The sequence below is a fragment of the Clarias gariepinus genome, chromosome 7 (genome assembly GCF_024256425.1).
Source record: "Clarias gariepinus isolate MV-2021 ecotype Netherlands chromosome 7, CGAR_prim_01v2, whole genome shotgun sequence".
NCBI classification, from domain to species: domain Eukaryota; kingdom Metazoa; phylum Chordata; class Actinopteri; order Siluriformes; family Clariidae; genus Clarias; species Clarias gariepinus.
This window is the reverse complement of record NC_071106.1, coordinates 3,071,031-3,088,905: the sequence shown is the minus strand read 5'-3', so window position 1 is coordinate 3,088,905 and position 17,875 is coordinate 3,071,031. Positions and strand designations below refer to the sequence as shown.

Sequence of the window (17,875 nt, the reverse complement as noted above, 5' to 3'; positions counted from 1 at the left end):
TTATATTAGTTTTCTCACTTAAAACCAAGGGCCATCTGCCGTAATTATTATTTCTAAACAAACGTCAGTCTCCACTGCCTTACACATTATTTATCCTGGAGAGCTCAATGTTTTATGTTTTTGGATCATTCTGTATCTACTGCAAAGACTGTTGTGTGTGAAAATCCCAAGAGATCATAAGTTTCTGAAATACTTTGTACAGGTCATTCTGGTACCAACAACCATGTCACAGTTATAGTTACAGAGATCACAAATTTCCTTCGTTCTGATGATCAGTGTGAGCTTTACCCGAAGCTTCTGTCCTGTATTTAGAGCTTCCAGGCCAGGGGTAGCTCAGTGGTTAAGGCATTGGACTACGGTTCGGAAGATCCCAGGTTCAAACCTCACAACCACCAAGTTGCCACTGTTGGGCCCTTGAATAAGGCCCTTAACCCTCAACTGCTCAGATGTGTAATGAGATAAAAATGTAATTCGCTCTGGATAAGAGCGTCTGCCAAATGCCTAAATGTATTTACATAATTTTGTTAATTTACAAAACTGTACTGCTGCAACATGATCGGCCGATTAGATAACTGCAAAGACGTGTCGATGTTCAGATGTTCCTATTAAAATGGACAATTGATCTAAAGCATTAATGTGCAGCATCATAAAGAAAGAGCACAGAAATCTGACAGACCTGGAACATGAAAAAAATACAACTGAGCAAATTTGTGTCGTGAGTGTGTGGTGCTATAAATGTAATGTTTACAGTGTTTGTTTATCCACAGAATCAGCAAGAGCTCGAAAATCATCTGCAGAAATTCACTGGAGTCCATATTCAAGGTGTGTGTGTGTGTGTGTGTGTGTGTGTGTGTGTGTGTGTGTGTGTGTGTGTGTAAGAGTATAAACAGTCAAATATTACATAAGGCATTGTTACTTTTCTTGATAATTTAGCTATGGGCTATTTTTAAAATTAAAAAGTAGATTAACATCATGTGCAGTTGTCCAAAATATAAAATATATAACTAAAGAATTATCTGCTGTAATTCATAGTTTCTACCTCAAAGTGTAAACTCCTCTGTCATAAAGTCTTTCCCATGTGGGAATAAAATAGTCACAGCTTTAACTTTGACGGTTACAAAGCATTAATGCTGAGGCTCCTTCCATACATGCTAAATAAACCTGTACTTAAAGAAACTTCACAATATCAATCATCAGCCTGAACACTGTTTAGTGTTTATGTAGTAAATCCACCATACAGGTCTCTGTGAATGAGCCGTTACTATAGAAACAATGACATATTAGAAAGACAGCATTAATATAAAGCTGTGATTTGTAGCTGCACTACTGTCAGTGCTGCTGTTATGGAAAATTCATCAACACCCTCTGACCAATCAGAATCTAGAATTCAGCAGCACAGTAAAATCACGTTATCACAATATGTAACGTTCTTTTTTCATTTTATTTCATTATGTTTTTTATCAGGAGCTGGAGCACAAATTTATCACATTATTAAAAAACAAGTTGAACAGATTCAAGAACCTACTTAGTGCTGATTACCCAGCATGCTCTGAGGAGGAGGAGGAGGAGGAGGACTGTGTTAGAGAGGGTGTGCTGAAGATCACACTACACCTCCTGAAGAACATGAAGCAGAAAGACCTCGCTCACAAACTGCAGATCAGTAAGAGTTTTAGATTATTAAAATATTCTATAAATTCTATAAAGGAGACAGACTGGTCTTCTGGTCTATATAATCATACTGATGCATTTTTATTCACATTAATAGGATTTTTTTTCGTCAACAAATGAATTAATAGTAGAAATAATCCTAGAGAGACTGAGGAGGAGCTTCTTCACGCAGACTATACAGGCTCTCAACCAGGACTCCACATAGGACTCAACTGATTGGACTTGCTATTAGGGATGCACCGAAATTTCGGCCGCCGAAAATTTTCGGCCGAAATAGCATTATCGGTTTCGGCCGAAACGTAAGAAAGCGCCGAAAATAAAAGCCGAAATTGTCGCCACGCCCCTCCCATCCTCCCGTCTCGTTCGCGCTGTCATTACGCATCAAACACGGAGTATGTCGGCGGTTTGGAAGCACTTCAAAGTTTCAGATGAGGACAGCAAAGTTGCAATATGCAACATTTGCTCTGCAAAAGTTTCAAGAGGGGGTCACGTGCTAAAGCACGTGACATAACAGAGAAAGTAATGGAATTCATTGCTTTAGATGACCGGCCTTTTTTAGTCGTGGAGGACATCGGATTTCGTAGGCTAATACACCACATTGAGCCGCGTGATTTTATTCAGTGCAGTATGTTCTTCATGAGAAGAGGAACTGTGTCTTCAGCCAGAAAACTGAAAAACTTTTGTTCATAAAGATAAACCTGCTTCTTTTGCTTAAATTAAAAGCAGACCAATTTAGTGTGTATAGTTATGTTGTTTACAGTAAGAGGTTGGATTTATTTATTTTTCTTCTGTTTGTGCACTGTTGTTTGGTACAGTAATTTAAAATTGAAGTAAAAAAGCAGCTAGAATTTTTTTTGCACAATTTTGTTACAGAAAGAAATTTTATTTAGTTTTGTTATTGTTAAACAGCCTTATTACTGTTATTTATTATCAATAAAAGTTTGATTGCTTAATTAATTTGTAGTTTTTTTAATACAAACAAAAAGAAAATATTTTAAACATGTTTTTTAATGAAGCCATTTTCGGTTTCGGTATCGGTTTTCGGCCAAGTGCATCCAAAATTTCGGTTTCGTTTTCGGCCCAGAATTTTCATTTCGGTGCATCCCTACTTGCTATGTTTCCTTCACACATGTGTTGGAGCTCAACAAAAACCAACCAGACTGAACATTTGAACATTTACACAGAACTGCAGCACACAGAACATATATGTTGCACATTTCTCGTTCTGTTTACATATAAATGAGGACCACTATTGAACTTTAAAGATGGACAATACCACTGCTGCTCATCATTTCATTTTACACTCCATGACCACACACACTGCTGCTGTTTCACACTGCACACATTACACATTCCATCTACTTTATAAAGTTTATTTATACACTTCATACTTTTTACATTTTTACATATTTCTACTTTATTTTATTGTAACAAAATTACTACATATTGTAGTTTTTATATTTTTTATTCTTTTCTACTGGCGTTTGCCTCTCTTATTTTCTCTTTAAGTCACAAACAGTCGTGTAAACATTTCACTACATATGATACTGTGTATGTTCGTGTATGTGACAAATAAGAATTTAAATTAGAATTTTAAATTTGATTCTTAAAATGTCTGTTTGTTTTTATGTATTTATTAGAAATGAATCCTATTTTTGATCAGTACTAATTTTATGTATTCATGTATTATACGTACATGAAAATAATGACATCACATTCCTCCTGTTTGTTAGAGCTGGCCTCTGTGTATCAGCGGAAGCTCAAATCCAAACTTCTAGATAAATGTAAAAAAATTAATGAAGGAGTCTCACAGCATGGGACATCAACACTTCTGAATCAGATCTACACAGAGCTCTACATCACAGAGGGTGGGAGTGGAGACGTCAATAATGAACATGAGGTGAGACAGCTTGAGACGGCGTCCATGAGACCAGCAGTAGAGGAGACACCTATCAAATGTAATGAGCTCTTTAAAGACAAGTCCATCAGAAGTGTGCTTACTAAAGGAGTAGCTGGAATTGGAAAAACCGTCTCTGTGCAGAAGTTCGTTCGGACTGGGCTGAAGGGACAGTGAATCAGGACATCCTCTTCCTGTTTCCTCTTCCCTTTAGAGAACTGAACTTGCATCAGTTTTTCCCTGAACTTAAGGACTTGGAAGTAATAGACAGTGATGTTTACAAAGTTCTGTTAATCTTAGATGGTCTGGATGAGTGTCGACTTCCTCTAAATTTCCAGGAGAATGAGATGTTGTGTGATGTGACAGAGTCAGTCTCACTGGATGTGCTGCTCACAAACCTCATCAAGGGGAACCTGCTTCCCTCTGCTCTTCTCTGGATCACCACTCGACCAGCAGCAGCAAATCAGATTCCTCCTGAGTGTGTAGACCAGGTAACAGAGGTAAGAGGGTTCAGTGATGCTCAGAAAGAGGAGTACTTCAGGAAGAAGATCAGTGATCAGAGCCTGGCCAATAAAATCATCAGACACATGAAGTCTTCCAGAAGCCTTTACATTATGTGCCACATTCCAGTCTTCTGCTGGATCTCAGCCACTGTTCTAGAGAGAATGTTGGGTGAAGCAGAGAGTGGAGAGATCCCCAAGACCCTGACTCAAATGTTCACACACTTCCTGGTCTTTCAGATCAAACACAAGGACCAAAAGTACCAGCAGAAATGTGACCTTGATCTTCCCCAGACCAGGGAGAGTATCCTGGCTTTGGGAAAACTTGCTTTTCAACAGCTGGAGAAAGGAAACCTGATGTTCTATGAGGAAGACCTGAGAGAGTGTGGCATTGATGTTAAAGAAGTGGCAGTGTACTCAGGAGTGTGTACTCAGATCTTCAGAACCGAGTCTGGACTTTACCTGGGGAAGATGTTCAGCTTTGTGCATCTGAGTGTTCAGGAGTTTTTGGCTGCTTTATACACATTCCTCTGCTTCCTCGACAAAAAGACAACAATAAAACAAACCACTGATCTGTCTGGTCTTTTCAGTAAGTCAGAAATGTCTGAGTTTCTCAAAAGTGCAGTGGACAAGGCCTTACAGAGTGAGAACGGACACTTGGACCTGTTCCTCCGCTTCCTTCTGGGTCTCTCAGTGGAGTCTAATCAGAAGCTCATTCGAGGTCTGCTGTCACACACAGGAAGCAGTTCTGACTACCAAAAGGACACGGTCGAGTACATCAAGTTCAAGTTTGAACAAAATCCATCTCCAGAGAGATTAATTAATCTGTTCTACTGTCTGAACGAGTTAAATGATGATTCACTGGTGAAAGAGATCCAAAGCTACATGAGCTCAGGACGTCTCTCTGAAGCTGAACTCTCTCCTGCTCAGTGGTCTGCTCTGGTCTTTGTGTTACTGACGTCTGAGGAGGATCTGGAAGTGTTTGAGCTTCAGAAGTTTATAAAGTCAGATGAATGCTTTAAGAGACTGCTGCCAGTCGTACAGGAAGCCACAACAGCTCTGTAAGTAAAACCTGTTTCTCTCTTCAAAACAGAGGAACTGTTCTGATTGGATTTTACAGCAAAATGTCAATCTACTCTTATTAATTTATTTTATTCTAACTATGACTGCATTGGTACTGATACTGGTGTTGGACATCAGTCTGATACTGAGCTCATTTATGTGAAAAAACTATTCAATACCAACATCTGATATCAGGTGATACTATGTGATGTAGTGTGTGTTATAGAGCTAATGTACAGATAGACGAGAAACAGCAGTGATCTACATACACTTAAACAATTAATGTTTAAAACTGTTTTTTTAAGCTCCTCTGACATTTTCTCCTTTCAGACTCGGTGAGTGTAACCTGACAGAGAGAAGCTGCTCGGCTTTACACACAGTTCTCAGCTCAGAATCCTCCAAGCTGACTGAGGTGGATCTGAGCAGGAATCCTCTGGAGGACTCAGGAGTGAAGCTGCTTTGTGCTGGACTGAAGAGTCCAAACTGTAAACTGGAGACACTGAGGTTGGTTTGTCTCTCCTATTACATAGACTTTACATAAAGGGTATACAATCAAGAAACGCACATTACAGAGGAAGATGTATCTGCACAGTCTTTCATTAATTCTTGTGTTCTTGTCACCATCACTATAATATGGTGATATACCTCCACTAAATCATCTCACAATGTGTTTTAATTATTTTACACAGTACAGTGACATCAGTGGTGAGTCTGCTCACAGACAAATGGATAAGTTTATATAATGATTTAGTTTTCTCTGTAGACTTTCAGACTGCAGTATAACCGGGGAAGGATACACTGCTCTGGCTGAAGCTCTGAAATCATCTCACCTGATAGAGCTGGATCTCAGAGGGAACGACCCTGGAGACTCAGGAGTGAAGCTGCTCACTGATTTACTACAGGATCCAGACTGTACACTGAACACACTGAGGTGAGGAAAATATACATAACACAAGTTATTATAAAATCATATTCTTGAACATATGTAGGGATGTTAAAGAATGAAAGTGCTTATCATTAAGTATTAAATATGTAGGGTTTCAGCTGTTTGTCAGAGGTGAATTGAATCTTTAAGGATTTGGGTTAATTTTATTAAACTGATTTAAAATTTATAACATACACTTTATGAACGTTTAGCATGATTTAGTGTACCATACCAATTCTGCTTATCCCGTGGCCAACGATGATAATACAAAATCTGATATTTACCAATTATGAGCAAGATAACGTAAGATCTGAGTAAATGTTTACACTTTCAAATACATGACAAGGACAACAGTTCTTTATAAAGAAACAAGAATTTATTTGACTAATCTACGATACATGAAACTACGCTACTTTAACACACACACGAACATACAAACAGTTTGAAGTGTAAAAGTTAATGTTGTTCTTCCAGTACGGTTAACTAGACCTGAGAAAGTCACAAGAGCAAAGCCTTGGGTTTAATCCTACATTTCAGTTATGAATCGAGCACCACTTTTTAGCAAGTTATGAAGCTTTGTTTGTTTACTTGCGGTACATGAGAGTTGTTCTCGTTGGTTCACCTTCAGCGAAGGGAATCACGGCGTTGCTTATTGGTGGGTGTGCTGAGGTTGAGATGACGTCTTTGGGGAGAAGCATGAGCTGCGAGTGGTCGAGCTTGCTAGTTACCTCATGCCGCGGGTCCGTCCCTCAGCCGTTTGTCTCAATCAGAGGTGGTTGTGGTCATAGCCACGCCCCACATGGTTGCTACTTTTCGTGCATGCATTAACCTATGGTTGGGTCCATCACATAGAAGGCCACCTCAGTGGAGTTTTAGTAATTTAGACAAAATGTATTAACATAAATCTTGGTCATATGACACATCAATGCTCTTTGAATACAACAAGCTTTCATTCGATACCAAACATCCCATACTTGCAAATTCATTCATACCTTTATCTATAGAAAGTGGTTATACATGTTGATTACACTTCCTAAGTTTAGGATAAACATCTTGAACACGAAATAAAAACATCAAACATCCTATGTGAGCACATACTGTACATGGTCAAGCTTCCAGCTGCTTTGTATTACCGAGAGACATAACGTTGTCATCATGGCGCCGTTTTGCTAGAAGGTGGCAGATTCACAGCTCCCTTTTCGGTGGCCTGCTAGTGCCTACAATACCTTAATGATGTGTGTATTAAGCAAGCAGAGGTGTGATTGTACGATCTGAACCTACATTTCATTTATTTTGCATGAATTTGGAAAAAAAGAAACTGTTTATGACTCACTACTGCTCAACATTTTTATACTATTTAACAGTTTAAACCCACACTTGTGTGCTGTGATTTCACTTGGTTGTGTATTGTGCTTGCAGTGAAGTAATCAGGAATTAAGGAGAAATAAGGAACTGTATGAAATAAAATCACTAATATTGTCCTGATCTTCACATTTAAACTGGTAAAACAATCTTTACACTCAAAAGTATATTTATGACAGATCCACTAAAAAGGATTATACAGTGGAACCTAAGATTGCGAGTAACCCGGTTTGCAGTCGTTCCGCAAGAAAAGCAAAAAATGTTAATAAATTTTGTCTTGATGAATGAGATTTGTCTTTATTTATGAGTGCCAAGTATCACTGAGTATCATGTGACACACATGCGCTTCTTGTTTAGGTGCTGAGAGTCACGTGACCACAACTGAGCCAATGGTTCTTCTCTAAAGCATCTTTTAATTTGTTTGTGTGTGTGTATACTCGTGGGGTGGGTGTGAGTGTGTGTGCGCACGTGCAGAGGTGGGTGTGTGTGTTTGTGTGTATGTGTGTGTGTGGCTCCCTTCCCCCCTACCTTCTCTCCTCTCTCTGGTCTCAATCACTGCAGCTAGGATTCTTTTTGTAGTAAAGTGGGTTTAATGTTCACCTATTCACTAGATAGCAGTAGTGAGTAATGATAAGGATTTTTATGTCCAAAAAGAGCGGAGAACAAGCCGCTGAATGCAGGAAGCAGAGAGCATGTGTGTCATTAGTTTTTGTTGTAACTATTTAATACCTTTCTGTTGTTGTCAATAAAGGCATAAGTTAAAGAACTGTTGGCTCTGTGTTAATACACATTTCAAAGGTAAAGTGCAGGTTAATTTGTTTTATTTTTACTTTATATTTTGTATTCATTATTTTTAGATGAATATTTTTGGGTTGCGGAACGAATCGTCTGAGTTTTCATTATTTCTTATGTGGGAAAGTCACTTTGATATACAAGTGTTTTGATACACAAGCACGCTTCTGAAACGAATTATAATTTTTAGATTCTGCTGTAATAACATATTTAATAATTTTTACTTTTCTTTCATCAGCTACTTCACCGGCTGGGTGTAGATATCAGGCTAATAGATCCAAAGTCTAATTCTGTACACTTGTACTGTTTGTGTGATTTTTTTTTTTTGCAGTCTGTTGAAAAGTGCTGAGGCGGAGGAAGCCTGTGCTTCTTTAACTGAGCTTCTGGGTACAAACCCTTTACTGCAGAGAGAACTGGATCTGAGTGGAAAAATATCTGGAGACTCAGGAGTGAAGCAGCTCTCTGTTCTACTGAAGGATCCACACTGCAGACCTGAGAAACTCAGGTGTGTGTTCTGATTTCTGCACCTATTCTCATTCTCCTTAAAACCAGTAGTTGGTGTTTCCAACTCACAGCTCCAGGGTGCTTGTGTTTTTTTTTTTTTATCCTGGTAAATTATTTCTTGAAGTATGTGAATGTTTGTGAAGGACTGAAGTGCAGTGTGTGATCCCTCCTCATGTCCAGCGTTCACACCATAGACACCGCATTCACCCCCGTCCTGACCAGGATAAACCTCATGATTAAGAGGAATATATATATATATATATAAAGTATACACGAGTGATGCGCGGGTCGTCTGGTAACCCGCGGACCGCGGGTCGGGTTGGGGCGGGTAAAGAAATTGTCACTTTATTTGCGGGGCGTGTTGGGGCGGGTCATTAAAAACAAAATTCAATAAAAAATCCATGTATGTTGCGTGCAATTCCCTATAGCCTATATGAAATATTTGGGAATATCTATTTTTATATTTTATTAAGTTTTTTGATAAGGTTACGTCACGTGACAAGTCACGAAATCGCCAAGCAGCTACCGCTGCCAGTCACAACAAAAACAAAGAAATAAAAGTGAAGATGGAGGACGAGGTGTGGGAGAAATTGAGGTCGGGAATTTACATCATTAAAAGAAAAAAAGGTCAGGCTGCTAAATCTAACGTCATTCTTTTTTTGCACAGCGAACGTAAAAACGCTAAATGAACATTTCCGTGTGATAAATAAAAAAAAATGTCAGTGGTTACTTAGCATAGGCTGTAAACTGTAGGCCTGCCCTATACAAATCTAAAATAAAGAATTGTTTAGCCTAGATTACAAACGCTTGTAAATGTTTAAAATGTGTATCATTATTATCAATGACCTGATTTATCGTTCATATTCATAATCATATGTTGTTGCCAGTTTACAGGGCGATGTTTCCAAGCACTTTCAGGCTGACATAAAGGCTGTTTTCAGTTGAATTACAATGCCTAGTATGTCTATTTAATGGTCACGGGTGCGGGGCGGGGCGGGTTGTAAAAATAGAAACAGTGGTGCGGGGCGGGCTGGGGCGGGCCAAATAATTTTATAAAAGCGGGACCCGCGGGTTGGAAAAATACCCGACCCGCGCATTACTAGTATACACACATTTAAATCTAACTAATGCTGTAATCATTACTGCTGCACCAAAATATCCGGATTTGATGTGATTTGCTGTAGATCTGATGGATGTTTATCACACAGTGATGATAAAGAGTCTACTGCACTGTGTGTACAGCCTGGACAGAGTAATTAGTTATAAATGTTTAATGTTTATGATGGTTGGTTATCTGTTCTGTATTTAAAGATCTGTGTCTCAGCTGTGTTCTCTGTCTGCAGGCTGAGTAAGAGCGGTATTACAGAGAGAGGCTGTACTGATCTGATATCAGCTCTTACTTCAAACCCTTCACACCTGACAGAGCTGGACCTGAGTGAGAACACCCTGGGAAATGCAGGAGTGAAACAGATCTCTACTCTACTGAAGAGTTCATCCTGTAAACTCCAGAAACTTGTGTATGTCAGTTAATAGCATAAGTTACTGGATCAGTGATATTTTTACTTCACTGTCAGTATATTTGTATCCTGTAGGAACTGATTATAGAGTCACTCATTCAGCAGTGCATTTAGATTAATCTTAGTCAGTAGTGGTTAAAGGTTAAAGTTAACAATGTTTACCTTCTTGTTCCTTCTCCAGACTTTCAGACTGCAGTATAACAGGTAAAGGATACACTGCTCTGGTTAAAGCTCTGATGTCAAACCCCTCATCACACCTGATAGAGCTGGACCTCAGAGGGAACGACCCTGGAACATCAGGACTGAAGGAACTTAGGAATTTGATGAAAAATACAAAATATAAACCAAAGACTTTAAGGTTAGATTTTTTTCCCCATATTTGTAAAATCCAGCCTTAAATTCTCAGTAACTTTTCATTGTTGTGTAAAGTCACACCTGTGAATTAAGATTTAGTCGTCAGTGATGTTTTAAATTAATGTTTATTTAAAATCTGCTGATCACAGGGCTAAGTGTTCCAACCGCCCCCTTATCTTACCCCAGATACCTTACCTCAGGGTGATTACATGGGACTGATAAGAATCACACAGTACATATAGAGATTCATATGTACATCATATCATATCAAAAGAAGTTTTCAACTTTTTATAGGCTACAAATTACATCATCCACCATCACATCATACCTGATAACTCCCAGATCTCATCATACCATAGTCTTCTTCTTATACTGCAGTGTACAATCTCTATTTTTTATTCCTCTGTTTATCTCCTTCAGTGATGTATACGGGAGTTTCCAAAACATGTTTTTGTTTTGGGCAAGAACTAAATTAGACAATTTGGCTATATTCAAATTATTATTATTATTGTTATTACTATTTTCATTATTATTATTATTATTATTATTATTATTATTATTATTATTATTATTATCAGGTGATTAATGTGTGTATTAGTAAATTTTAATCACACTGTTGATTAGTAACACTGTTCACTACTTCAGTTTGACTGTTCTACACTGTTCAGCTGATCAGTACATATCTAAAGCCCCCACTGCCCCCAGTGCACTACACAACTGCATGGACCTTTTTCTATAATGTCCTAATTAATTCCAGTTTAAATAAGGAATCGTTTAAATTGTAGTTTTAAAACATTAACACTGCATTGCTGTAAATATAAATAGTGTTAGCATTTATTCAGTTCAATTCGATTCATTTTTATGTATATAAGACTTGTAACAGAGGTCATTGTCACAAAGCAGCTTTACTGAATCTGAATAAAATGAGGGAAATCAGTATAAAATGTGTGAGAGAATATGTATAAATCAGATATATACAGATATATAAATGTATCTGTTCTCTCTCTCTCTCTCTCTCTCACTCTCTCTCTCTCTCCAGGTTGTTGAAAAGTCCTGATGCACAGAGAGCTTGTGATCATCTGACTGGTGTTCTGGGTATAAACCCCATACTGCAGACGGATCTGAATCTGAGCGGGAAAATAGACGGAGACTCAGGAGTAGAGCAACTCTCTGTTTTACTAAAGGATCCACACTGCAGACCTGAAACACTTCAGTAAGAACTATTATTCTGTAATAATCTGGAAACCTCCATTACTAATGTAAATGTTGAATGGTTTGTTTTCAGGTTTGATTGGTTGAGTTTCTGTGCTTTTAGTACTAGTGAGTAGTTTAACACTAGAAGCGCCGAGCAGCGGTCATTTGACCGCAAGGGGGTAAAAAAAAAAAATACTTCACACTCGATCAAATTCCAGGACCCTCCTTTCATGACTTTTTCTAGTTCTGTGAGCTTAATCACCCTGTATGCGTACATTTTCAAAATCGCACCAGTAAAAGCCAGTATAAAGCTACTTTGCTCTTATTTACGTGGAATCGGTGACAGCTGTGCGCTGGTCATGACGTTTCCTGCCTTTTCCAACCAGCGATTCTCATTTCTCTCAGCAGATGGCGCAAGGGATCCCTCCAACTATCTATGCGTCATTCAGTGCGTATATGTAACTATCTCAGGTTTCATTCCATATATGCAGTTTATATATATATATATATATATATATATATATATATATACAATATGCTTCCGTGAAATATTGCCAATTCGCCATTCATTCTGGGATTGATAATCAGAGATATTTTATAAGGACATTTAGGGGATTTCGCTTTACTTAGTTTTAAAACGTTTTGAGAAATTCATTAGTTTGTTCATTCTGTTAGAATCTTCCATGAAATTATCTCTAAAACAATGTAATGACCCCTCCTGAGGATATAAAGCCTCATTATTGTGTTTGAATAAATCAGATCTACCACAGCAGATAATAAACTATGCTATGTCATAACCGAAGCAAACACCACGATTATGCCTCGTTTCGTTCAGTGTTGCTAGGCAACGACGACGCACCTAATCGGCGGGAACGTGGTTCACTTGGCCGCGGTGTATTATAAACCTGCGAATTGTTTCACTGCTTATGCTCATGTAATAAAAGCGAGGGAAATGTGGAGGTGATGTGTGGCCACTGAATGAGAACTAAACCAAAGATTTTCGGTAACTACACTGAGTGTAACATCTGCATAGTGACACTAAACAGCTGAACAACTTGACTTTTCCGTTTAACTCTGAGAAAAAAAAGCTGTATTTTGTTTGTTTATATTCAGAGTAACACCTTCCAACCACCTCTCATAGTCTATTGTTAGTTTTAATGATTTGGCTGAAACTAATTATCACTACATAAGTACCCCAACACCCCTGATCATGAGTTTCAGCTGAAACTATAATTCTATACATGAAACAGAACAGTTTATCAACTTGAAATATATTAATTTTAGGAATATATTAACATGTGCAGACATTTAGTTGAGGGGGCGCTGCCCCTCTTGCCCCTGAATAGAGCCAGCCTCGATTATACACACACACACACACACACACACATATATATATAGCATGCATCTTTATACATTTGGAATCTGCATCTACATTTTCTGTTACATGTATAGAATTATTTAATATTGTTTTAGCGATAATTTCACGGAAGCAAGTTCAGAACTAAATCGCTGCTCTGAGACGTTCAGAAGCTTCAAATAGAATAAACAAACTAATAAATTTTCATATAATATAAAATTTAGTAGAGCTTTCCTCTTTGTTATAGTACGAAGCCCCTAGATGGACAAAGGAGGAGAAAAAACGGCAGAAAAAAGTCATGCCAAAAACTTTGGGTTATAATGCAAAACATGACTTGTTTTTTTTCTGCCGTTTTTTCCCTCTTCCTTTGTCCCCTTAGAGACTCTGTAGTAGGTTTTCTCAGTTGAATATGAAAAAAAGATACCGCTGATTATCAACGCGGGAATGAATGGCGCATTGTCCAAGTGCAAGTTGATCTTGGAGCTAAACTATTTGCTTTGGGTGAAAGCGCCATCTAGCGATCATTGTGTGTCAGCAGCAGCTTCCCATTCAAAACAATAGGCGGTCAAATGACCGCTGAACCGCGTTATAAGTAGGTGACACTGGCGCAGCGCTTCGAGTGTTAAAGAGAACAGGCTGTAAGTAGAGAACTGATTTCAGATTAATTCACCAAAGCACTTCAATACACACAGAACACAGACAATGGAGTATTAATGGGAGATTTTCTAGCCATAAACCCAGAGTTAAGTGTGATGAATTGTTCTTTCAGACTCAGTGAGTGTAATCTGACAGAGAGAGGATGTTCAGCTCTGCTCACAGCTCTCAGATCAGAATCCTCCACCCTGAGGGAGCTGAATCTGAGTTAGCAGCTAACTTACAGATATGCTATGAATGTGTATCATGAACAGTGTTAAAGCCAGAGTGCAGCAAAAACACTGAACTGAAGGATCGACTGAGACTGAGACTGATCAGTAGTGACAGACATTTATTACAATCTGTTTTAAATATTTAAGTGTTTAAAGTACAGCTAACTGCCCTGAGTTTATTATAGCATTAATAGATACAGATAAGATTTTGATTTTCTTTTGACAAATTCCACCTTCTGTATCTATGATTGGTTTAGTTTTCTTAGCTGTGACAAAGAGCACAAAGGTGGGACTTAAACCCAGCATGTGTTCATTACAGTTAGGCATTTTTGAGTGATGTAAATGCTAGCAGAAGCACCTCACCTCATTTTTCCTCTTTGTGCTCTCGTGTGGATGTTTATCACACAGTGATGATAAAGAGTCTACTGCACTGTGTGTACAGCCTGGACAGAGTAATTAGTTATAAATGTTTAATGTTTATGATGGTTGGTTATCTGTTCTGTATTTAAAGATCTGTGTCTCAGCTGTGTTCTCTGTCTGCAGGCTGAGTAAGAGCGGTATTACAGAGAGAGGCTGTACTGATCTGATATCAGCTCTTACTTCAAACCCTTCACACCTGACAGAGCTGGACCTGAGTGAGAACACCCTGGGAAATGCAGGAGTGAAACAGATCTCTACTCTACTGAAGAGTTCATCCTGTAAACTCCAGAAACTTGTGTAAGTCAGTTAATAGCATAAGTTACTGGATCAGTGATATTTTTACTTCACTGTCAGTATATTTGTATCCTGTAGGAACTGATTATAGAGTCACTCATTCAGCAGTGCATTTAGAGTAACAATGAATCTTAGTCAGGAGTGAACAACTTAACAAGAGAATGTAAGTTACGTTAGAGTCGGTTTGTGAGTTTAAACCCATTAAAAAGCAGCTGAGGCTGAATGTTGACGGGGCCTAGAACAGAACCTCTTGCATAGCAAAATTACAGTACTGTGCAAGTCTTGACAGATCTAGTGACTGTGAAGTGTCTAAAAATCCCAGCAGATCAGCAGTTTTGGAAAAACTCAGACACATGAATTATTAATTTTGTTGTCTTTACAGACTTTACAATCAAATAAAATGTTTTCGTCCACACAGAACATTGGAGAAGACGTGTCTGTACAAAGACTACTCCTTTAGTTCATTGATGTAAATCTCCATAACACACTGTATTTCTGCAGCACTACAGCTCTGTGTTTTGGCTCAGTTTGCACCTCACATCTACCAAAAAGCCCTAAACCACAAAACACACAGGATGTTAGTCACAGCTTTCTCACTTTGTTTGGAAGTGGACTGAGATCACGCCGCTTAAATGTTCTTGAACTTGAGTGTGATTGCTGTGTTCTCATCTGTCTAAAGAACCACAACCAGGGGGAAATATAGTAGGGTTAGATTCAATTTTAATAAATGTTTCATATGTGAAGCACCAAAATGAATCAAAATATAATAAAAGACTTTTATCCCCTTTACCCCTTATATTGACTTACTTTTGTTCCAGACTTTCAGACTGCAATATAACAGAGGAAGGATACACTGCTCTGGCTGAAGCTCTGAAATCATCTCACCTGATAGAGCTGGATCTCAGAGGGAACGACCCTGGAGACTCAGGAGTGAAGCTGCTCACTGATTTACTACAGGATCCAGACTGTACACTGAACACACTGAGGTGAGGAAAACAGTAAACAAACAAACAAATAAATAACTCACTAAATCAATTAATAAATAATCTAGATGCTCACTGAAAATGATTTAATTCTGCTGAATGATTTAATTACAATTATTCAGTGTCACTATATCACATCGTAATGTTAAAGGGTTTTCTGATTATCCAGGAAAAAGTTCTGAATAGAGTTTTGTGTTGAATAAACCTAAACAATAACACTACAGACTGTTATTAACTAATTATTAAATGAATAATAATTTATTAAGAAATGATGGTTAGTGTGCACTAATTCTGTAGCTGATACAGCCGGATACAGATACACATTAAAATCAGAAACTGAATCACAGCTAAAGCACATAACCATCAGTTCCTTGTTGTTTCCATACACAGTTATTAATGTGCTGATGTTATTTACTCTACAGGTTGTTAAAAAGTGCTGATGCAGAGGAAGCCTGCAAGTGTCTCACTAACATTGTGGGTAAAAACCCATTACTGCACAAGGAGCTGGATCTGTGGTACAGAACTAAAGACATTAAAGTGAATCAGCTCTCGGCTTTGCTGCAGGATCCACATTACAGACTGCAGACACTCAGGTAAGACACAACTCTACATGTGGGGATCGAACCGAGTGTAAACAGTTAAACACTTTTCTCTTAACATTCCAGGACATTTAAATAAATTTACTATAGATAGTGATGTAATGGCTGATTTGTAGGTGTACATCTGATTTCATATTTTTGTCTTTATACATCAACACAATGGATTTTACATGGAGCAGTTAAGATGTGATTTAAGTGTAGACCCCTTTTAATCAAAATAAACATGAATATTACACTAACTCTTTATAAATTATAGAAATAAAAAAAACAGTGCCTCTATTTTGATAAGCTCAAAAGTAATGGGACAAACTATCACAGAAACAAAAATGCTCATAGTGAATTGCTCGTAGCAATTTTGGTCCTACTTTTATGAGTAGGAGTAAGAGCAATTAAATTAAAATTTTTAATGTAATTTTCTTTTTTAATAAAATTTAATTTGTATAGTGCTTTTAAAATTTGTCATTGTCACAAAGCAGCTTTACACAATCCAAAATTATGGAAATGTGTGTGAAATGTGAAAAATGTGTATGAATCAAAATGATTAGATCGTCCCAACATTCATTCATCGATGTTCTTAAAACGTGAGATCACTCCTATCTCTTTCAAAATGTGGGAGAGCTCCGGAGGTCCTAACTGGTTAGTAGTAGTGAGGAAATGGTGTTCAGGCAGAGACACGCGCAGAGGAGAGACGTTTTGGTAACACAGAGAGACAGAGAGGACATAAATGATACCTTTGGATGAACATGAGATACTTTTTTAGTAACACATCACTTGAAAAATGTGACGTACAAACTAGTGATAGAAAACGAATGTGCAAATATCACCAGCATTCTGGTTTAGTTTTTATTTTTTGCACCCACTGTGCTGCTCCTGGTGAGATTCTGCCCTGTACAGCTGCCCATGTCACCCCTACCTCAGTCTGTATCTGGTTATGTTTTCTGTGTTAGAGACGGACAATTCTCCATCGTATATCCCAAGAGAAACTGATGCGTTTTTTGCTGTAACCAAACGTAGTGATTACACATTTTTATGAGACACTGTTGGGGGAGGGGCAAACATAATGGGTTTCTTGGGGACGGGCACATTGTGGTGGATTTGAGGCATGAAGGGACTGTGCATGTGGACAGAGAGAGGTTGAAAATGTGTGTAAATACCCCTGATAGTTGGAAAGCACAGGTCTGGAGTCAGGTCAGGCCCAGCAGCTTTTTATATGTTGATGCTACAGAGGGCCGTCACACCTCATGAGTGCTCAAAACAACAGTCTCTAAAGTGTCAGACAGGTCAAAACTGACTGAAGGTTGATTATTGTCTTTGTCAAAGCAAGAAGTTGTTAAGATCCTCCACCTCCAGTGTTGTTAGTTGGTGTAGACTGTGTGTGATTTTTCCTTTTGTAATCTGTGATGGTCTGAATGTCTTGTCACATCCTTCATGGATTTGTGTTACTATTAATGTCCTCTTCTATCTGAGGTTTGTAGTTATATTTTTCAGACCTGATGTTTCTTTTGAGGTTTGCGCAGACAGTGCTGCAGGCTGAGAGATCTCATGATTTGAAGGTCATGTCTCATATTTATAATCAGATGT

The 17,875-nt window shown here is 38.2% G+C and overlaps 1 pseudogene; it reads left to right on the top strand.

The window, feature by feature from the left end:
* Positions 1–1,477: 1,477 nt before the first annotated feature.
* The window catches only part of LOC128527604 (NACHT, LRR and PYD domains-containing protein 3-like), a 29,805-nt pseudogene continuing 13,407 nt past the window's right edge, over positions 1,478–17,875 (top strand).